The 17,652-nt window shown below is 39.6% G+C and overlaps 1 protein-coding gene across 1 annotated transcript in view; it reads right to left on the bottom strand.

Moving 5' to 3' along the window:
- Nucleotides 1–7,493: 7,493 nt before the first annotated feature.
- Nucleotides 7,494–17,652, bottom strand: part of Ca8 (carbonic anhydrase 8) — a 95,403-nt gene continuing 85,244 nt past the window's right edge. The window contains exon 9 of the mRNA XM_021222292.2: nt 7,494–8,425. The gene's annotated coding sequence lies outside the window, so the exon portion shown is untranslated. The remainder of the gene's footprint in view (nt 8,426–17,652) is intronic.

Consider the following 17,652-nt stretch of genomic DNA (forward strand, 5'->3'; position numbering starts at 1 on the left):
GGGAGGGGAGGGGAGGGGAGGGGAGGGGAGCACAAGGAGAGAGTAAGTGTAAGGGGAGTAAGAGAGTGAGGTGGGGCCAAGCAGCCCCTCTTATGGCAGGCTGTTATTTTTACTGTTGCTAGGTAACTGGGAGGAGTTTAGTCTGAAGGTCTACTTAACTGCTAGCCATGCTTCTCCTGTGGGGGTTGTGGAGACAGTAACTTCAACAGAAGCCTTGAGTCCAGGAACATGAGGGAACGCCTATCGTGTCATGTAAGTGAATTATCACCACTCCAGGATTCGGACCTCAGCTTAACTGGAGACCAGACTGTCTATGTATAGCCCAATGCCCAACACCGGAAATTCCTTCTCCTCAACTTCTTTCAGCCTTCCCTAATTCAACAACAGCGGTCAGCTGCTTCTGTTCATTGGTTGGGTGAAAATAACTGCATCTGGCTCTTTAAGCTGCTTGTTGGGTCTTTCAGAGGGCAGTCATCGAGAGATCCCTTTTTGTGAGCATACCATAACCTTAGTAATAGTGTCATGCCTTAGCACCTCCCCTTGAACTGGATCGCACTTTGGGCCTGTTGCTGGACCTTTTTTTCCTCAGGTTCCTCTCCATTTCCATCCCTGCAATTCTTTCAGACAGGAACAATTATAGGTCAGAGATGTTACAGTGGGATGGCAACCCCATCCCTCACTTGATGTCCTTCCTGTCTTCCTGCTAGAGATGGGCTCTATAAGTTCCCTCTCCGTAATGTCAGGCATTTCATCTAAGGTCCCTCCCTTTGAGTCCTGAGAGTCTCTTACCAACTAGGGCTCTGGTGCATTCTGGACGGTTCCCATAACCTCCTATTTCCTGAGGTTGCCTGTTTACATTCTTTCTGCTGACCCTCAGGGATTCCGTTCTTTTCCCTCACCCAATACCAAATCAGGTTCCCCTCTCCACCCACTCCTCCTTCCATTTTCCCTCCCAGGTCCCTCCCTCCCTCCCCACTTGTGATTGCTTTCTTCTCCCTCCCAAGTGGGACTGAGGCATCCTCACTTGGGCACTTCAGCTTGTTGTTCTTTTTGAGTTCTGTGGAATGTATCTTGGGTATTCTGAACTTTTTTTGTTGTTGTTGTTGCTGCTAATATCCACTTATTAGTGAGTACATACCATGCACGTCCTTTTGGGTCTGAGTTACCTCACTCAGGATATTTTCTTGTTCTATCCATTTGCCTGCAAAACTCAGGATGACCTCGTTCTTAATAGCTGAGTACTATGCCATTGTGTAAATGAACCACACTTTCTGTATCCATTCCTCTGTCGTAGGACATCTGGGTTGTTTCCAGCCTCTGGCTGTCACAGATAAGGCCGCTGTGAATGAACATAGTGGAATCTTCAATAAATGGTGCTGCTCTAACTGGTGCTGTCTCTATGTAGAAGAATGAAAATAGACCCATACTTGTCACCTTGTACAAAGCTCAAGTCCGAGTGGATCAAAGACCTCAACATAAAACCAGATACACTGAATCTAATAGAAGAGAAAGTGGGAAAGAGTCTTCAACCCATTGGCACAGGAGAAATTTCCTAAACAGAACTCCAATGGCTCATGCTCTAAGATCAAGAATTGATAAATGGAACCTCATGAAACTGGAAAACTTCTATCAGGCAAAGGACATAGTCAACAAGACAAATCGACATCCTATTGATTGGGAAAAAATATCTTCACTAATCCCACATCCAATAGAGGGCTAATATCCAAAATATATAAAGAACTCAAGAAGTTAATCACCAAAAAGCCAAACAACCCAATCAAAAAATGTGGTATAGAATTGAACCAAAGAATTCACAACTGAAGTATCTTGAATGGCTGAGAAGCACCTAAAGAAATGTTCCAAGTCCTTAGTGATCAGAGAAATGCAAATCAAGATTCCACTTTACACCAATCAGAATAGCTAAGATCAAAACCTCATTTGACAACACATGTTGGAGATGATGTTGATAAAGAAGAACACGCCTCCATTGCTGGTGGGATTGCAAACTGGTACAACCAGTCTGGAAATCAATCTGGAGGTTTCTCAGAAAATTGGAAATAGATCTACCTGAAGACCCAGCTATACCACACTTGGGACTATACCCAAAATATGCCCCACCATGCCATAGGGATACGTGTACCACTATGTTCATTGTGGCCTTATTTGTGATAGCCAGAACCTTTATTAAAACAACAACAAAATGTCATCAAATGCAATTGGGTCACTATGAAGAAGTGCTAAATGGACATTTATTACTTATATCATCACTCAAAAGATAACTATATAAGACAATACTGTATTATTTTATGATTAGACCTACAACACACACATACACAGCATGCTTGACAATAACAGCAGAAAGGCAGATGGGAACAAAGCAAATCTAGAGTGAGAAAATGACAGTAACTTGAATCCCTGGAATGAAATGAACATAAGGAGATCTACAAATAAGATTAAGAAACTCTGTGAATATGCATTTACTCTCCTTTCTTAGATTCTTTAGTATATACACAATCATACAGATTAATAATTCTAAAATATATTGTTGATACATCTATAAATGATGTAAGATAATATCTTTGGTCATATGCCAAGGATAATATATATATATATATATATATATATATATATATATATATATATATGACAATTATAGCACTAAAAGAGAAGCCATGGGGCTATTTTGGAATAACTAAGTACATCATAATAGTCAAGTTGGTATAAATCTAAATTCAGTTCTCAGTAACTAATATTCTAGTTTCTGATATATATTCCTAGAACACTAAGAATATAAACTAAAATAGAAGCAATTTAATAGTAATTAAACAGTTATAAATATGTATACCTTTAGCAAAAGAGTTCTAAAATGCACAAAGAAAATAATAAAAGAATAATTTAACAATAGTAGTTAAAGACTCCAGTATTTTCTTTCAATAGCAAGCAGAAGATTGACAAGGAAATAGAAGAGTTAACCAAAGATGTAATTCAACTAGAATAAATAAATATCTATAAAATACACTACACAAATGGAAAACAAGCATCTGTGTTCAACATCTCCATACCATTCTCCATGAGACACAAGAAAGCGTACATAACTTGTAAAGGATCCGGAGCATACTAAATATATTGCCTAACCACAAAAAGTGAAATCATAAGTGAATAGAAAAACTTAGAAACTCAGATATATGTATAAATTAAACACCACACTTCTAAGGGAAAAATGGATTCAACATTAACACTGCAAATTGGGGAGAATAAGTTGAAGTGAAAGAAAATGTAAAAGCATCATTTCAAAATTTAAGGCAAACTTAAAACTGCAAATATCCTGATTTGAAACAAACGTATCAATGAAATAACGCAATTTACCCTTTAAGATAATGGAAACATTAAATGTTCAACATCCTTAATCATCAGGGAAATGCAAACCAAAACAACCCTGAGATTTCACCTCACACTAGTCAGAATGACTAAGATCAAAAATTCAGGACAACAGATGCTGGTGAGGATGTGGAGAAAGAGGAACATTCCTCCATTGCTGGTGGGATTGCAAGCTTGTACAACCACTCTGGAAATCAGTCTGGTGGTTCNTCAGAAAANTGGACATANTACTACNGGNNGANCNAGCANTACCTCTTCTNGGNATATACCCAGAAGATNTTCNAACTGGNAATAAGGACACATGNTCCACTATGTTCATAGCAGCCTTATTTATAATAGCCAGAAGCTGGAAAAAACCCAGATGTCCCTCAACAGAGGAATGGATACAGAAAATGTGGTACATTTACACAATGGAGCACTACTCAGCTATTAAAAACAATGAATTTATGAAATTCTTAGGCAAATGGGTGTATCTGGAGGATACCATCCTGAGTGAGGTAACCCAATCACAAAAGAACTCACATGATATGCACTCACTGATAAGTGGATATTAGCCCAGAAACCTAGAATATCCAAGATACAATCTCCAAAACACAAGAAAATCAAGAATAAGGAAGACCAACACGTGGATACTTCATTCCTCCCTAAAATAGGGAATAAAATACCCATGAAAGAAGTGGCAGAGACAAAGTTCAGAGCTAAGATGAAAGGATGGACCATCCAGAGACTGTCCCACCCGGGGGGGCCATCCGATAATCAGCCACCAAACGCAGACACTATTGCATATGCCAGCAAGATCTTGCTGAAAGGACACTAATATAGCTATCTCTGTGAGGCTATGCCAATGCCTGGGAAATACAGAAGTGGATGCCCACAGTCATCTATAGGATGGAACACAGAGACCCCAATGGAGGAGCTAGAGAAATTACCCAAGGAACTGAAGGGGTCTGCAACCCTATAGGTGGAACAACAATATGAACTAATCAGTACCCCCAGAGCTCGTGTCACTAGCTGCATATGTAGCAGAAGATGGCCTAGTCAGCCATCTTTGGAAAGAGATGCCCCTTGGTCTTGCAAACTTTATATGCCCCATACAGGGGAACACTAGCCCCAAGAAGTGGGAGTGGGTGAACAGGGGAGCAGGGTGGGGGGAGGGTATAGGGGACATTAGGGATAGCATTTGAAATGTAAATGAAGAAAATATCTAATAAAATAAGTTAAAAAAAAACTGAAAAAAAAAGATAATGGAAACAGCAGAGTTCAGATCCACAGTGAACATCAAGGAAGGAAAGAAAACGCAGACTACATCAGAAACACAATTCAAAACAACAACAACAAAATCCAACTTCAGTTCTTTAGAACGATGAACAGAATTGTCTTTGGATAGACAGAATAATAACAAACAAAAGACCCGTAGGAAAATGGTCCAGTGGGTGGTGGCACTTGCTGCCAAGCCTAATGATCAACTTTTGATCCTATCCCTAGGACCTGCATGGTAAAGAGAGAGAGCCAACTTATGGAAGAAGTTCTCTGACCTCCATGTGCAACTCGTGGCATGTGTATATGCACAAGCATACAAACACACACTCTTTTTCCCAAGTAAATACTGAAATTGTCTTGGCTGACAAACGTTCTGAGACAACATCCCCTCCCACACCATTGAGGTCATTAATGACCACAACTCAGATACCACTTTTATATGGAAGGACACTTCAGCTTGATGCCTTTACCCTAAATCTTGAGAGCTGTGGAAGTCACCACGTATTCCTAGTTAACGGCTTTCCTCACTTCTGTTCCAGAAGGCTCAGATCTCACTGCAAAGCTTTGGATTTTCTTTCCCAGTCATCATCAAAATAGCGGAGATTCGAGAATAGTTATTTACAGTTTCATTGATGGACAGAGTAGAACTTTCAAATCCATTCATATAAACACACGCTAACGTTTCTATCCTGAATCAGAGGCAATTAGCACTTGAGGGGGGGTTTCATACATAAAAAATATTGGTTGGGCTTAGTGGTACATATCAATTCCAACAGACTCGGGCAGATCTCTGTGAGATTAAGGCCAGTCTTGTCTACACAGAGATGTGCAAGACTGCCAGAGCTACATGGTGAAAACTTTTCTCAAAAAAAAGGGAGCCAAAAAGATAGAAAGAAGACTATTAAAAGTACCTTTAAAGACTCTGTAGAAGTGCCTTTTATTCGCCAGATGTAACTGCCATCTCAGAGCCTTATTGCTGAATAAAATCACCCTTTCTACTTCTCTCTGAACTTTGGCTAGCTCATTTCAACTCAGCTGTTCTGACTCAAACTCTGCTCCAAAGTGACTAATTCAAACTGGATTCTCTTGGCTTCTCCCTGAATTGCTCTGCTTGGAAAAACTGCCTCTTGAATTCCACAAACTGAAGTATACTGACTGCAGGAACGGAATAGGAGTAAACAGAACTGCACAAACTCAACTGAACTCAACTGCATTCATCTCAACTATTCCACGATTCACTCAACTGAACAACACTGTGTTGCCTGAACTCAACTGACCTGTACTCACTGAACTGCTCTCACCCCCACCCGTCCTGATCGCCTTAGAGCTAGGCATATCTTATATCTGATTTGTTCTGCCAAATCTTTCTCTGATTTGTAACTTTGTCTACCCCTCAATTAAATATCACTTTTAGCTGCTTCCTTCTGCGAACTAACATTACCGACCTTGTTTCAGATTAAGGGTGTGCACTAAGAGCATATCTGTATTCTAGCCAGAGGGATTATAGGTGTACCATTCAGGCTGAACTGGACAGAACTAGAAAGTCTTTTGATATGATCTCTTTCCAGAGCAGCTGTCTTAGTCGGGGTTTCTATTCCTGCACAAACATCATGATCAAGAAGCAAGTTGGGGAGGAAAGGGTTTATTTGGCTTACATTTCCATACTGCTGTTGATCACCAAAGGATGCAGGACTGGAACTCAAGCAGGTCAGAAAGCAGGAGCTGATGCAGAGGCCATGGAGGGATGTTCTTTACTGGCTTGCTTCCCCTGGCTTCTCAGCCTGCTCTCTTATAGAACCCAAGACTACCAGCCCAGAGATGGCACCACCCACAAGGGGCCCTCCCCCTTGGTCACTAGTTGAGAAAATGCCCTGCAACTGGATCTCATGGAGGCATTTCCCCAACTGAAGCTCCTTTCTCTGTGATAACTCCAGCTGTGTCAAGTTGACACAAAATTAGCCAGTACAGCAGCCATGTTGCTGGATTCAAATTGCTCTACAAAACTCACCATGGATACTAATCTTAAATGGTCATTTAAGAAAAAAACGCAAAAATTAATCTGGTTGCTTTATGAAATTCTTATGACAGCTAGATATCATTCTGGAAGACAATCACATTAGTTTTGTCATTACATTTCATTTTCCACTTTATACGTTTCAGAGTAAGATGGATGAAGACTATAGGAAGGATGAGACATGAAAATACAAGTCTAGCCGGGTGGTGGTGTGTGCACACCTTTAATCCCAGCACTGGGGAGGCAGAAGCAGGTGAATTTCTGAGTTCAAGGCCAGCCTGGTCTACAAAGTCAACTCTGTAGAAGTGGAGACATAGACCACTGTGCATGACTGTATCCAAAACACTGTACTACCAAAGTAGCACCAGGAGAACCATTTAACTGACACCCCATGAAGGCCTTTAGACCTAGTCCATTAGCTATAAACTATGACATTCCCATAGTCATGGCTAAACACAGATTTCATCATGCCAGCTTGGACGCTATAAAGATTTCAACTTCAGGGTTCATTTTGTTTGTTTGTTTAACCTATATTTTAACATTTTCATTTTAGCAAATACTAAAAACTTCACAAAAGGCAGGATCCAGACCCCCTCTCTGTCCTCAGAGGCCCTGCGTGTGGCTGTTCTGTTGTGTTCCAGGGATCCTGACTCTTCCTGTATCCCACTTCCCTCATGACAATGGCTCTAGGTTTCCTTCCTGCCCAGGACTCGATGTTGAACTTTATTTGCTTCTGTTTTATTTATTTTATTGTTTCCCTTTACCAACAGACCTAGAACCTCTGAATGGGTGCTTATTCTAGCTGCCAGCACACGATCCCTCCAAACCGAGAGTGCAACAATTAAAACAGTCCATAAGATTTATTTGGGAAGTTCTTGATTTCTTCCATTATCTCTACCATTTTACACCATTCTGTCGTATTGAACTGAGATATTACTGAAGATGAGCTTAATTGAAAAGAAGGGCATGGTTGACCCTTATCTTACCTCACCACAGAAGTGCAATCTATAATGTATTTTGAAGACTTACAAAGTGTACAATATCAAATTAACATAGTATACTAGTGGATTTATATTTCTATTATGGAAACAAAGCTATTACTGGGATGCTGTCCCCATCTTTCTTCCTATCTATTTTTATGCTATTCTTAACTCCTTAGAAGTCATACATTTAGATATGCCATAACTATATTAGATTCAATTAAATTCTTTTTAAAAATAATATATAAAGTATTTTTGCATTAATTTCAATTTTTTTCCATGACAAACCAGTTTGACATTAAATTTGGTGCAATTGAAAAAAAAACACGAGATAATTTTTATGACTCCATTTTGTATTTTGATGTTCTACGCTGTTGTAGATCAAAAATCTTGCTTTATTATCAAGAAATACACCAGTGAGCATATTTTCTAATGCAGACAGGAAATAAATGACTTGGCTTTGGGAATGTGCTTTTCTTATCTCATATTGATATATAATACAGTCATATTAATAAGCCTGAAAACTACTTTCATTCTTTCTACACATAAGCAACAAGCAGTATGTGCAAAAGTATGAATCCCAGAAGCTGTGGTGTGTGCACACACACTGATTTTCTTTACAATGAACGGCCACTTCTAATATTTCCTAACAGCATGTTTACAGACAATGGTCACAGATATCCATCAACACTGCAGTAACTGAAGATAATGCAGGCTTGAGGGTTAAAACAAAGCTGCCACGCAGGAGTTTCCACTCCTCATCAAAGGACTCCATGGGACCACTGTCTTCTTCCTTCAGGCAAAGAGAACAAAGCAGTTAGGTTATTTGCATCTTTCCATAGCATCTGAAAAGCCTTTCTAAAATCCAACTAAAGATAGTAGAAATTAAACATGAAAGAATGCAGAAATTTTAAAATATCTTCACAGGTTTACAATCTGTTTGCAATTTTCTAACAAAGACACCATAATTTTATTTCTGTGACAATGTCAAAGTCACAGATATTTTCAACTACATTGATACTTGGGCTATATTATCAATTAAATACCTACATGTCAATTTTAATAAAAATAAGACTTTAAATTGCTAACAATTTCATGTGTTATAAACATGATGGCTAGTAACCATTTCTTCCTGGTCATAAAGCATCTTAAAGGTCCTAGTAATGGTTAAGTGTAGAATAATACATTGGACAGTACTTCAGGGACATCACAAACCACAGGTTTCCCAATGCTGTGGTTTGAATGAGAATGGCCCCGACAGGCTCATGTGTTTGAATACTTGGTTTCCAGTTGGAGAAACTATTTGGGAAGCATTAGGAGGTATGTAGAGACAGGCTTTGTGGCTTTTATACTCAGTTTTCTCCACCTTGTTGTATCTCAAGGCATAGATTCTAAGCTACTGCTACAGTGTCGTGCCTACTGACTGCTGCCATGCTTCCCAGCATGGGCTCTTGTCCTCTGGAACCGTGAGCCCCAAATTAAATACTTTCTTATATAAGTTGCTTCAGCCATGGTGTTTTGTTATAGCAATTGAAAAGTAACTAAGACATTCATTTAGGGAAAATATGTCAGCTAAGACTAGAATCCAACATCTTACTGGGATGTAGATACTGATACTCGCATGCAGATGCCCAGTGCCATAGTTTCAGAGAACAGTTGCCCATTCAAAGAATGGAAATGGCTCAGTGGTACAGCACTTCCCAAGTATGGTATTGAATCTCTCAGCACCACAAAATGAAAAGAAAAGCCAATGATTCAATATGCTTTTTCAGAAAGAATAATATTTCTAGAAATTTATAGCAAAGACAAAGCCACCTGACCAATCTTACGTACAAGAATATTCACCACCACCACCACCACAGTTAAAACAATAAACAGTGACATAACAAAATACATTAGAATTATCCATATGGTATTCCTAACAGTCCATATGCCTATATACACTTGCAAGTCATGAATGTACACAGGTAAACATATAAGTAGTTTATAAAACAAAGGTTTATAACATTGGGGTATATAGATCCAAACTATATTTCAAACAAATAACGTCATGCCACAGCCTTTAAAAATATTTCAAATTGACATAATAAATTGACAATGTAACCATATACCGCATGGTGTTATGAAATATATTGTAGAATGGGTAATTCAAGCTGAACTGTAGATGCATTACCTCATACTGTTGTCATTTTGTTGGGAGAACACTTAAAAGCTATTATTTCCATTTTCCAATAATAACATCACTCTAAACTACAGTCCCTATGACATTCTCTTGAACACATTCTTAATTTAAATTTTATAATTTTGGTCAATATCTTCTGAATCCTCGCATCATATCTATAATATTGAACCTCAGAAATCTGATTTTTCAAGGGTAAAATAAGATATTGTCAAGATATATATTTTAACAACAATAAACACAAGGATTACAAATTAAAATACTTGAAACTGACTGCTAATCAAATCAGTGTACTGCATTTCAGAGTTAAGAGGAACTTAATGAACATGCATTCATTTTCTTCAAAGGAAACAATGAAATTGAATCTTTCCCCAAATGTGTCCCCAACAATACCAAAAGCTGGATGGGGAAAAAAAAATGTCCCCAAACCCCATGGAGATTCTGGTAACAGAGTTCTTTAACTCAAAAGCATCAAGATCTCTTTGCTAACGTGCACTGCAAATGCCTAAAGGGACATTATCTTCAGGATGGGGACAATCTTTACTGCCTTGAGATCTCCCCATGGATCAGAGCTTTATAGGACTCATTTGAATAGGTTGGTCTACAGACTTTTTCTGAAGTTCATCAAAGAAAATTTTACTTGAAAAATATCCTAATTTCTAATAAATTTTAACCCCAAATATCAACTAACAAAATGTGAATCCGTAACAGTCCATCGGCTTAGGATTCAGACCTGGCTTCATATGACATAACCTTAGCTTACGTTTTCACTGGTACCCACTGGTTTCTGAAGCTGTGCTCACTGGTACCCACTGGTTTCTGAAGCTCCAGGGCCATGGCTGAGAGGTCCTCAGCAAATGCCTATGAAAGTCTAATTTATCTTGGAATGTGATATGCTGGTAAATTGGGATGTTTACTTTGCTAAAATTTTCCCATAGAGGAAGCTAGAAATAATACCCACCATTTTTTGTTTGTTTGTTTGTTTTTGCTTTTGTTAAAATTTTCATTATCTGTGTCTTTCCAACAAGTAAAATACCTTCCAGGTACTGGGACATAGTTCATTTGATAAAGAGCTTATATTTAAGCATGAGGTTTATGAGTTTGATTCCCAGAACCCAGTAAAAATCTCTAGTTTGGTAGTGTGCACTTATCAACCAGCACTGGGGTGGCAGAGACAGGTGATCGCTTGGGTTCATTGGCCAGTCAGACTCACGTAATCAATGAGTCAATTGCAGGCAGTGAGACCCATTCTTAATAAGGAAGTCAGCAACCAAGAGGCACTCCATGCTTATCTCTGGCACCCTCTGAGGTCTGAGAGCACAATTCCTGCCTCCCATGGTTTATGAGAATCCTGCCTGGGGGAACAATGTGTTGCGCACACTGCCCCCTCCCCCCCAGACCGGAAGCCCACCTACCAGTAATCATTATACTACAAAATTGCTGGCCAGCTGCGCCAGCCACTGCACCCGAGCCTAGGTGGAGAGGAAGAAAGGAGAAGTGCCGAGTTCTCAGGAAGTCGCTCCTCCACCCTGCTTAAGTGAGGCAGCCAAGTTCCGTCATCAGCTCTTGACCACTCTCTCCACAAGGTTAGGCATCTGCCAGGCCTTTGAAAGGGATTTTAAGGTATAACTGCTTCTCAAACACTATTCAACCACCACAGTTACCGCTAGCTTCTTTGTCCTCCCTTGTCCAGAGGCATCTGTGGCAAATTCGCAGGCCTCTGAGCCCAATCACTGAAACCTCTGTTACCGCCATCACCACCCCACTGCATCCTTCCAGCCTCTAGAGTGCCGCAGCCCACGTGTGTCTTTCCTCTTGCTTTCTCATCCCTCTGAGTTTGCATACTTAAAGAAATCCTCTTTTCTGTTATTTTAATGCAATTTTTGGTTTTTAAAAAAAAAAAAATGCCAATGCTCAATCAGCGAACATTATTTTGTGACAAACCTTCCCGTTGATGCATTCTGTGTATTTTCTAAATTATTTCTGATACCATATCATCGGGGCAACAGAACATGAATCTGTTCGATAGAAGAATCTAAAGAAATGACAAATAAACAGAGGTAATCAGGCTTGCATTCTCTGCTTTGGGATGTCTTCCAACTATCCTCTTGTCTAAATATAAACAGAAGAAAACTAAAATGTAGAGAGAATTTTCTGTTCTTCAATGATCATTATTCACAATAATGACCTTGAAGTATGACCACATTCTAAAGTCTGTTAAATCATCAATTCTTTCAGTATAATTACAACAGATGTGATCTTTCATATGCCTGTTTTGAAGTTTAATTTGTCTTTTACTAAGACACCCCAGGGAATGAGGAGAATTCAGATCCCTTTAGGGAATTCCCTGAAAAGCTATGAACAATACAATTGCACCTGTGCACTTCCGGACCCCCAGAGACTGCTGAAGATCAGAGGCTGAGTTCAGGGCCAAGAGGTACTGACTAGCTACAAGATTATCCCTATTAAGAACAACAATTCAAAATCAAGTCTCCAAGATGGGAAGTGTTAGGAAATGGCGGCATGGGGATAGTAATGGCCAGCAGCTAAAAGCATCTGCTCTTGAGAGGACCTAGAACATGGCAGATCAGAAAAGTCACTTCAGGGCATCCAAATGCCTCCTCTGATACCAAGAGTACCCTCCTAGTATACACACATACATGAACACCAGTCACACACATAGTACACACACATACATGAGCACCAGACACATAACATAGCACACACACATACATGAGCACCAGGCACACACATAGTACATACATGTATGTGTAGGCAAAACACTTCCACATACAAAATAAATAAATCTAAAAAATGTTTTAACTTAAAAATCTAAAAAGAAATAGTGATGTGCTAAGAACAAGAACCCTTTCTAAGTGGCCATTTTCCCTGGCACTAGGCACACATCTTTGAGTGGACTGTACAAGTTCCTTCAGTTGTGAACTTAGCTACACCCACCTGCCTCAGCTCTAGCCTGAAACCTACTTCAGAAAGCTCAAAGCAGTAGTGTGTAAAAGAAAAAGACTGAAACTCAATGCATATCTGTTATAAGCAATGGCAAGTGGCCATCTGACTGTCCCAGAACTACCTACGTACAAAAGGGAAAACAAAGAAATGTCAAAGGGACCAAAGGGAGAGGTCAGGAGCGGCAAACTTTCTGAATACTCTAAGGAAAGATACTGGAAACCTAGCCTCTAGGTTTAGAGATCCAAGTGCATCAGAAATAAAGACAGCAGACACCACAGCAAATGAGTTAACATTCTACAGAGTATCCATTGGTGCAACTGAGTAAGAAGGATTCAAATTAGAAATACATAAAATTACCACAATTGACAAATACTGCTACTACTACTACTACTACTACTACTACTACGATACTACTACTACAGTTTAGCTAGACAACTCAAATAAATAAATAAATAAATAAATAAATAAATAAATAAATAAATAAATAAAAGCAGCTGAACGTTACTAGGCACTAAATGAAAGGATCATTAGAACATTGGGGACAACTCAACAAATTATGTTTTCCACAAAACATTAATCAATATGAAAACAAAATGGAAAAAGATATGAGTCAACTAGTCAACATGGACTGTAATGAGCATCATGGTATAGTGAGGGCTCATGCTTCTGGGATGCTAATCTGTGTAACATGGCCTTATAAACTCACACACAGCTTGGTCCTTAGCCCTTAGTCCACAATCAGCTCGAGGAACTTAAGCCATTTGATGTCTCCACTTCAGTTATGAAGGCTAAATGACTACTGATACTTTGCCCAAGTTGGGGAAACAGTAGAGAGGTTTGTTTACCACCATTGCGTTCACTGTCTGGACATACCCCTGTTGGTTCTGCCCAAATATACCACTAGAATAGCCACGATGAATGAACAAAATATATAACACATAGTATTAAAATATCCATAACATAAAAATTATAGCGATTGTACTCAACAAATATCTACCCTTTGTTCCTCAATATTACAAAGAAGTAAACTCCGGTAAGTGATATGTCATACAAGTCCCACACTCTGGTAGTTTTCTTCCTTCCATTTTCTCAAATTTTGTTACTCTCTTTTGTTGCTTCTCGCCTTATAATAAAATGATTCTATAGTTTAATCTGGAAATTTTAAAGATCTGAGAACAGCTAGATGGACTGGAAAGAGATCTTGTGTACACTGATGCCACAAGCTCTACTGTTGGTGCTTATCACTAAACAGAGTAACAGAATAGTAAGGGGGAGCCAAGAACCACAGGGCTGTAATGTGAGCATCATCTGTGTGCACACTGGCAACAATGAGAACTTCCTAAGGACTCTGTACTGGTAAAAGTGAAGAGGAACAACAGCTGGACATATGGCTAGTTGGGACATGAATTGACACATCTCTTGGGGACAGTGATTTTTCTGTAGATTTTTCTGTAGTTAAAGTAGAACTCTGGTAATTCATTAACAAAATTAGTCACTAGGCCACAGTATAGTTGATTATAGGAGAAGACTGGAAGTTACCCAGGTGTAAATACATTTTAGAACATGCTCAAAGTTACATGCTGGAGAAGGAGAGAGGGTTTAGTAGCACTTGCTACTCTCAAGGATGCAGGTTCACTTCCAAGTATCCACAGGGCAATTCACAAACATTCCTGACTCCAGTTCCAAGGGAATCCAATGATGCACGTGATACACACACATACATACAGCTAACTCACGCACACACATACAATTCAATGAATAAACCTTTAAAAATAAAATAAAAAAAAAAAAACAGCTGGGCGTGGTGGCGCACGCCTTTAATCCCAGCATTTGGGAGGCAGAGGCAGGTGGATTTCTGAGTTCGAGGCCAACCTGGTCTACAAAGTGAGTTCCAGGACAGCCAAGGCTATAGAGAGAAACCCTGTCTCAAAAAACAAAACAAAACAAAACAAAACAAAACAAAATTTAAAAAATTTAAAAAACCTACACTTAATAAACACAAATTGTATGACATATAGTGATTCAATGAGAAAAAGACATATCAAACCAACAGACAAATAACATACACAGAATGGCTCCATATGGAACATTACATGCATACATAGATCACATGTACACATGTTAATATCCCTTCCATACTTATACTGCAGAACAACTGATGCAAACATTTAGGTTCTATTTTTTCATTGTCACCTCCCCATCACCTCTGAGACACTCGGCTACAGCTTTCTTAAAATGAGGGAAAAATATCAGTAACTCTGTCACAGTCACAGCAAGCACATGCTACCTCACATACATAGCCTCTGGCCATGCCAGGACACCTGGGGCTGGTGATGACGGCTGTTACTGGCAGTAGAGTTCCAGAGATGTGTGTCATTGAATTTTTAACCATGTATGTCTATCAACTGTACTTGGAGTCATGGAAACAAAGGCAAAGGAATATCTCAGTGGTTAGCTTGCTATAGCTAACCACTAGGGAGGGAAAGGAGATAATCCAAGGGAGGAAGGCAGACTAGATGACAAAACCTCATTCTATAAAATGTTCCGAGTGGGCATATGTGACTTAGTGAGCCCATGGAGGAATTAGCAACTTGTCCCATCAAGTGAAAACATACATTCTCCCCACCCACTCAGATAATCTCTTTTCCTGGGAATTATCTAAAAGGGAGAGGGGGCAGAGATCCATAGATGCCAGTTCAATAGATCGCTGTCAGGAGTTAACCCCATGGGGACCTGAATGGCTGGACTAGTTGTGACCTTAAGCAAGCTACACATCACTTCTCTGCCTGTTTCTTTATCTCTAGAATAAAGGTAAGAAGTACATATCTCATAGAGAGTTGGGAGCATTACCTGAGATGCGGTACAGTATAGCATCTGAAGCCACCCCCTCGAGAGCATTTATGTAGATTATCCACTCTGTAGGATAATCCTTACTAATAATCCCCACCGCATTCTGCACTGAAGTTATGGAACACTCAATTTAAGCTTTTAAAATTATTCAGAAGGAAACCTATGTGGTAGTGTGTGACAGTCTCTCAATCTCAATTCGCACTACACTAATTAACAAAGCCATTTGATACAGGACACTGAGTCACATTTCTCTTCCTCCTCCTCACTCCCTGGTGTGCTGTGAGGGTGACTGAGTGTCTAATTACTTCTTAATTGAAAGCGCATATACTTCATTTTTCACTAGTTCAAGCTTAATTCTTTTAGTCCAAAAATCAAAGTCAACGAAATTAAGTTGAATTGGAATTTGGGCCGCTATTATGAGAAAGGGTTTGTTTTCACTGGGTCTCATTATAAGTAAGGGTGGCTTTCCACCTTCCTATGTAAATATTCCAGGTCCTAAAATGTTCCGCAAATGAATAATTGTGATGTTAGCAACATTTTTATTTTTATTTCTTTTCTTTAGCATTACAGTGATTTTTTTTTTACTGTGATCCATGAATTATAATCACTCTTCTGTAAAAAAAATGATATTTTAAAAAAGTGACATTAATGAAGCATTGTTGGCCCCCCCTGAAAACTCAGAACGAACTTGCAGGCTGTGAAAAGCTCACGGTTGTCCTTCCTGAAGCACACAGGTGGAGGAATCACATGTGAGCGGGAGGACCATGCAGATCTGAGAGCACTGAAAGCACAACCATCAGTGGCCATCAGAAATATATATTAACCGAGACGATGGGGAACACCATGAAAAGGAGGGCATCCCAGCACGGAACCGTAGGCACAGCCCTTGATGAAGGTATACCCTTTATCATATCACTTCACACCAGTGATGTGAAGGTGGAAGGAAGTAGACCCAGAGGACGAAGCTTTCATTTTTCTTTCTCCATATGGGGAGTAGCCATGTGGAATAATTTAGTTAAGGACGACCTCTTCAGGCAAAAGAATAAAGAATGTCTTGCGATCCAGTTCAGTACCACACCCCTTAAAGCTTCGGAAAGTATTGTATTTTCCATAGACAAGCACTGAAGACTGTAAGTTCCTATTAAAGCACACCGCAGAATGAGCGATGGGAACCCAGAGCGATGAGAACAGTCCGAACACAGACCGCTCGCAGGGCTTGGCTGAAGAAGCCCAGGAGTGGAAAAGAAAGTCATCTGAAGTTGTCACTGCTTTACTATTTCAGCATCTCTCAACCAGAGACATATCTATAGAATCTTAATAAATATTTCAGATTCTGTCAAAAGTACTGGGCATAGATTGCTGAAGGTCTTTTATGAAAACAGTTAACTTGGATGTTTAAGTAAAATTAAAATAGTCAGAGAAGTAAACAGTCCTCTACATATTTACCACATAAACAAAGACAACAACAACAGAAACCTCTACAATTTTCGGTTAAAAGCAATCATCTGTCCTGGTCATATTTCCACTAAAGCATTTGAAATAGACAGCCTCTTGGCCTTGGGAGGCTCATGTCAGCATCCATTGTCCTCTTAGAAGATTTCTTCTATGTATACTTGAATGGTCTAAATGTCTATGTCTTCCCAAATCTTATAGGGCTGGTATTAGGAAGTAGAGTCTGCAAGGGGAGGTTAGGTCACAGAGGCAGAGGCCACATGACTGGGACTGGTACACTCATGAAAGGGACTCCACAAACCTAAGCAGTCCCTTCCTCGCATAGGAAGGAAGAAAATGGTTCTGCATCCAGGGAAATGAACTGTCCCAGACACAGGCTTCTGTCACCTTATCCTGAGGTTGGCTGCACATCTCCAAAGCTACTCCACTCCTGGGATCTCATCAGAGGCCCAATTAGAGGAATTTGTTAAGCCTTTTCCCCTTTAGGCTCCTGTTCTTTTCTCGAGGATGCAATAACATTTCTCTTCTACCCTGAGACTTCAGGCTCTCAACCTTGCACATAGCCTTGAATG

Source organism: Mus pahari, chromosome 22, assembly GCF_900095145.1.
Source record: "Mus pahari chromosome 22, PAHARI_EIJ_v1.1, whole genome shotgun sequence".
NCBI lineage: Eukaryota > Metazoa > Chordata > Mammalia > Rodentia > Muridae > Mus > Mus pahari.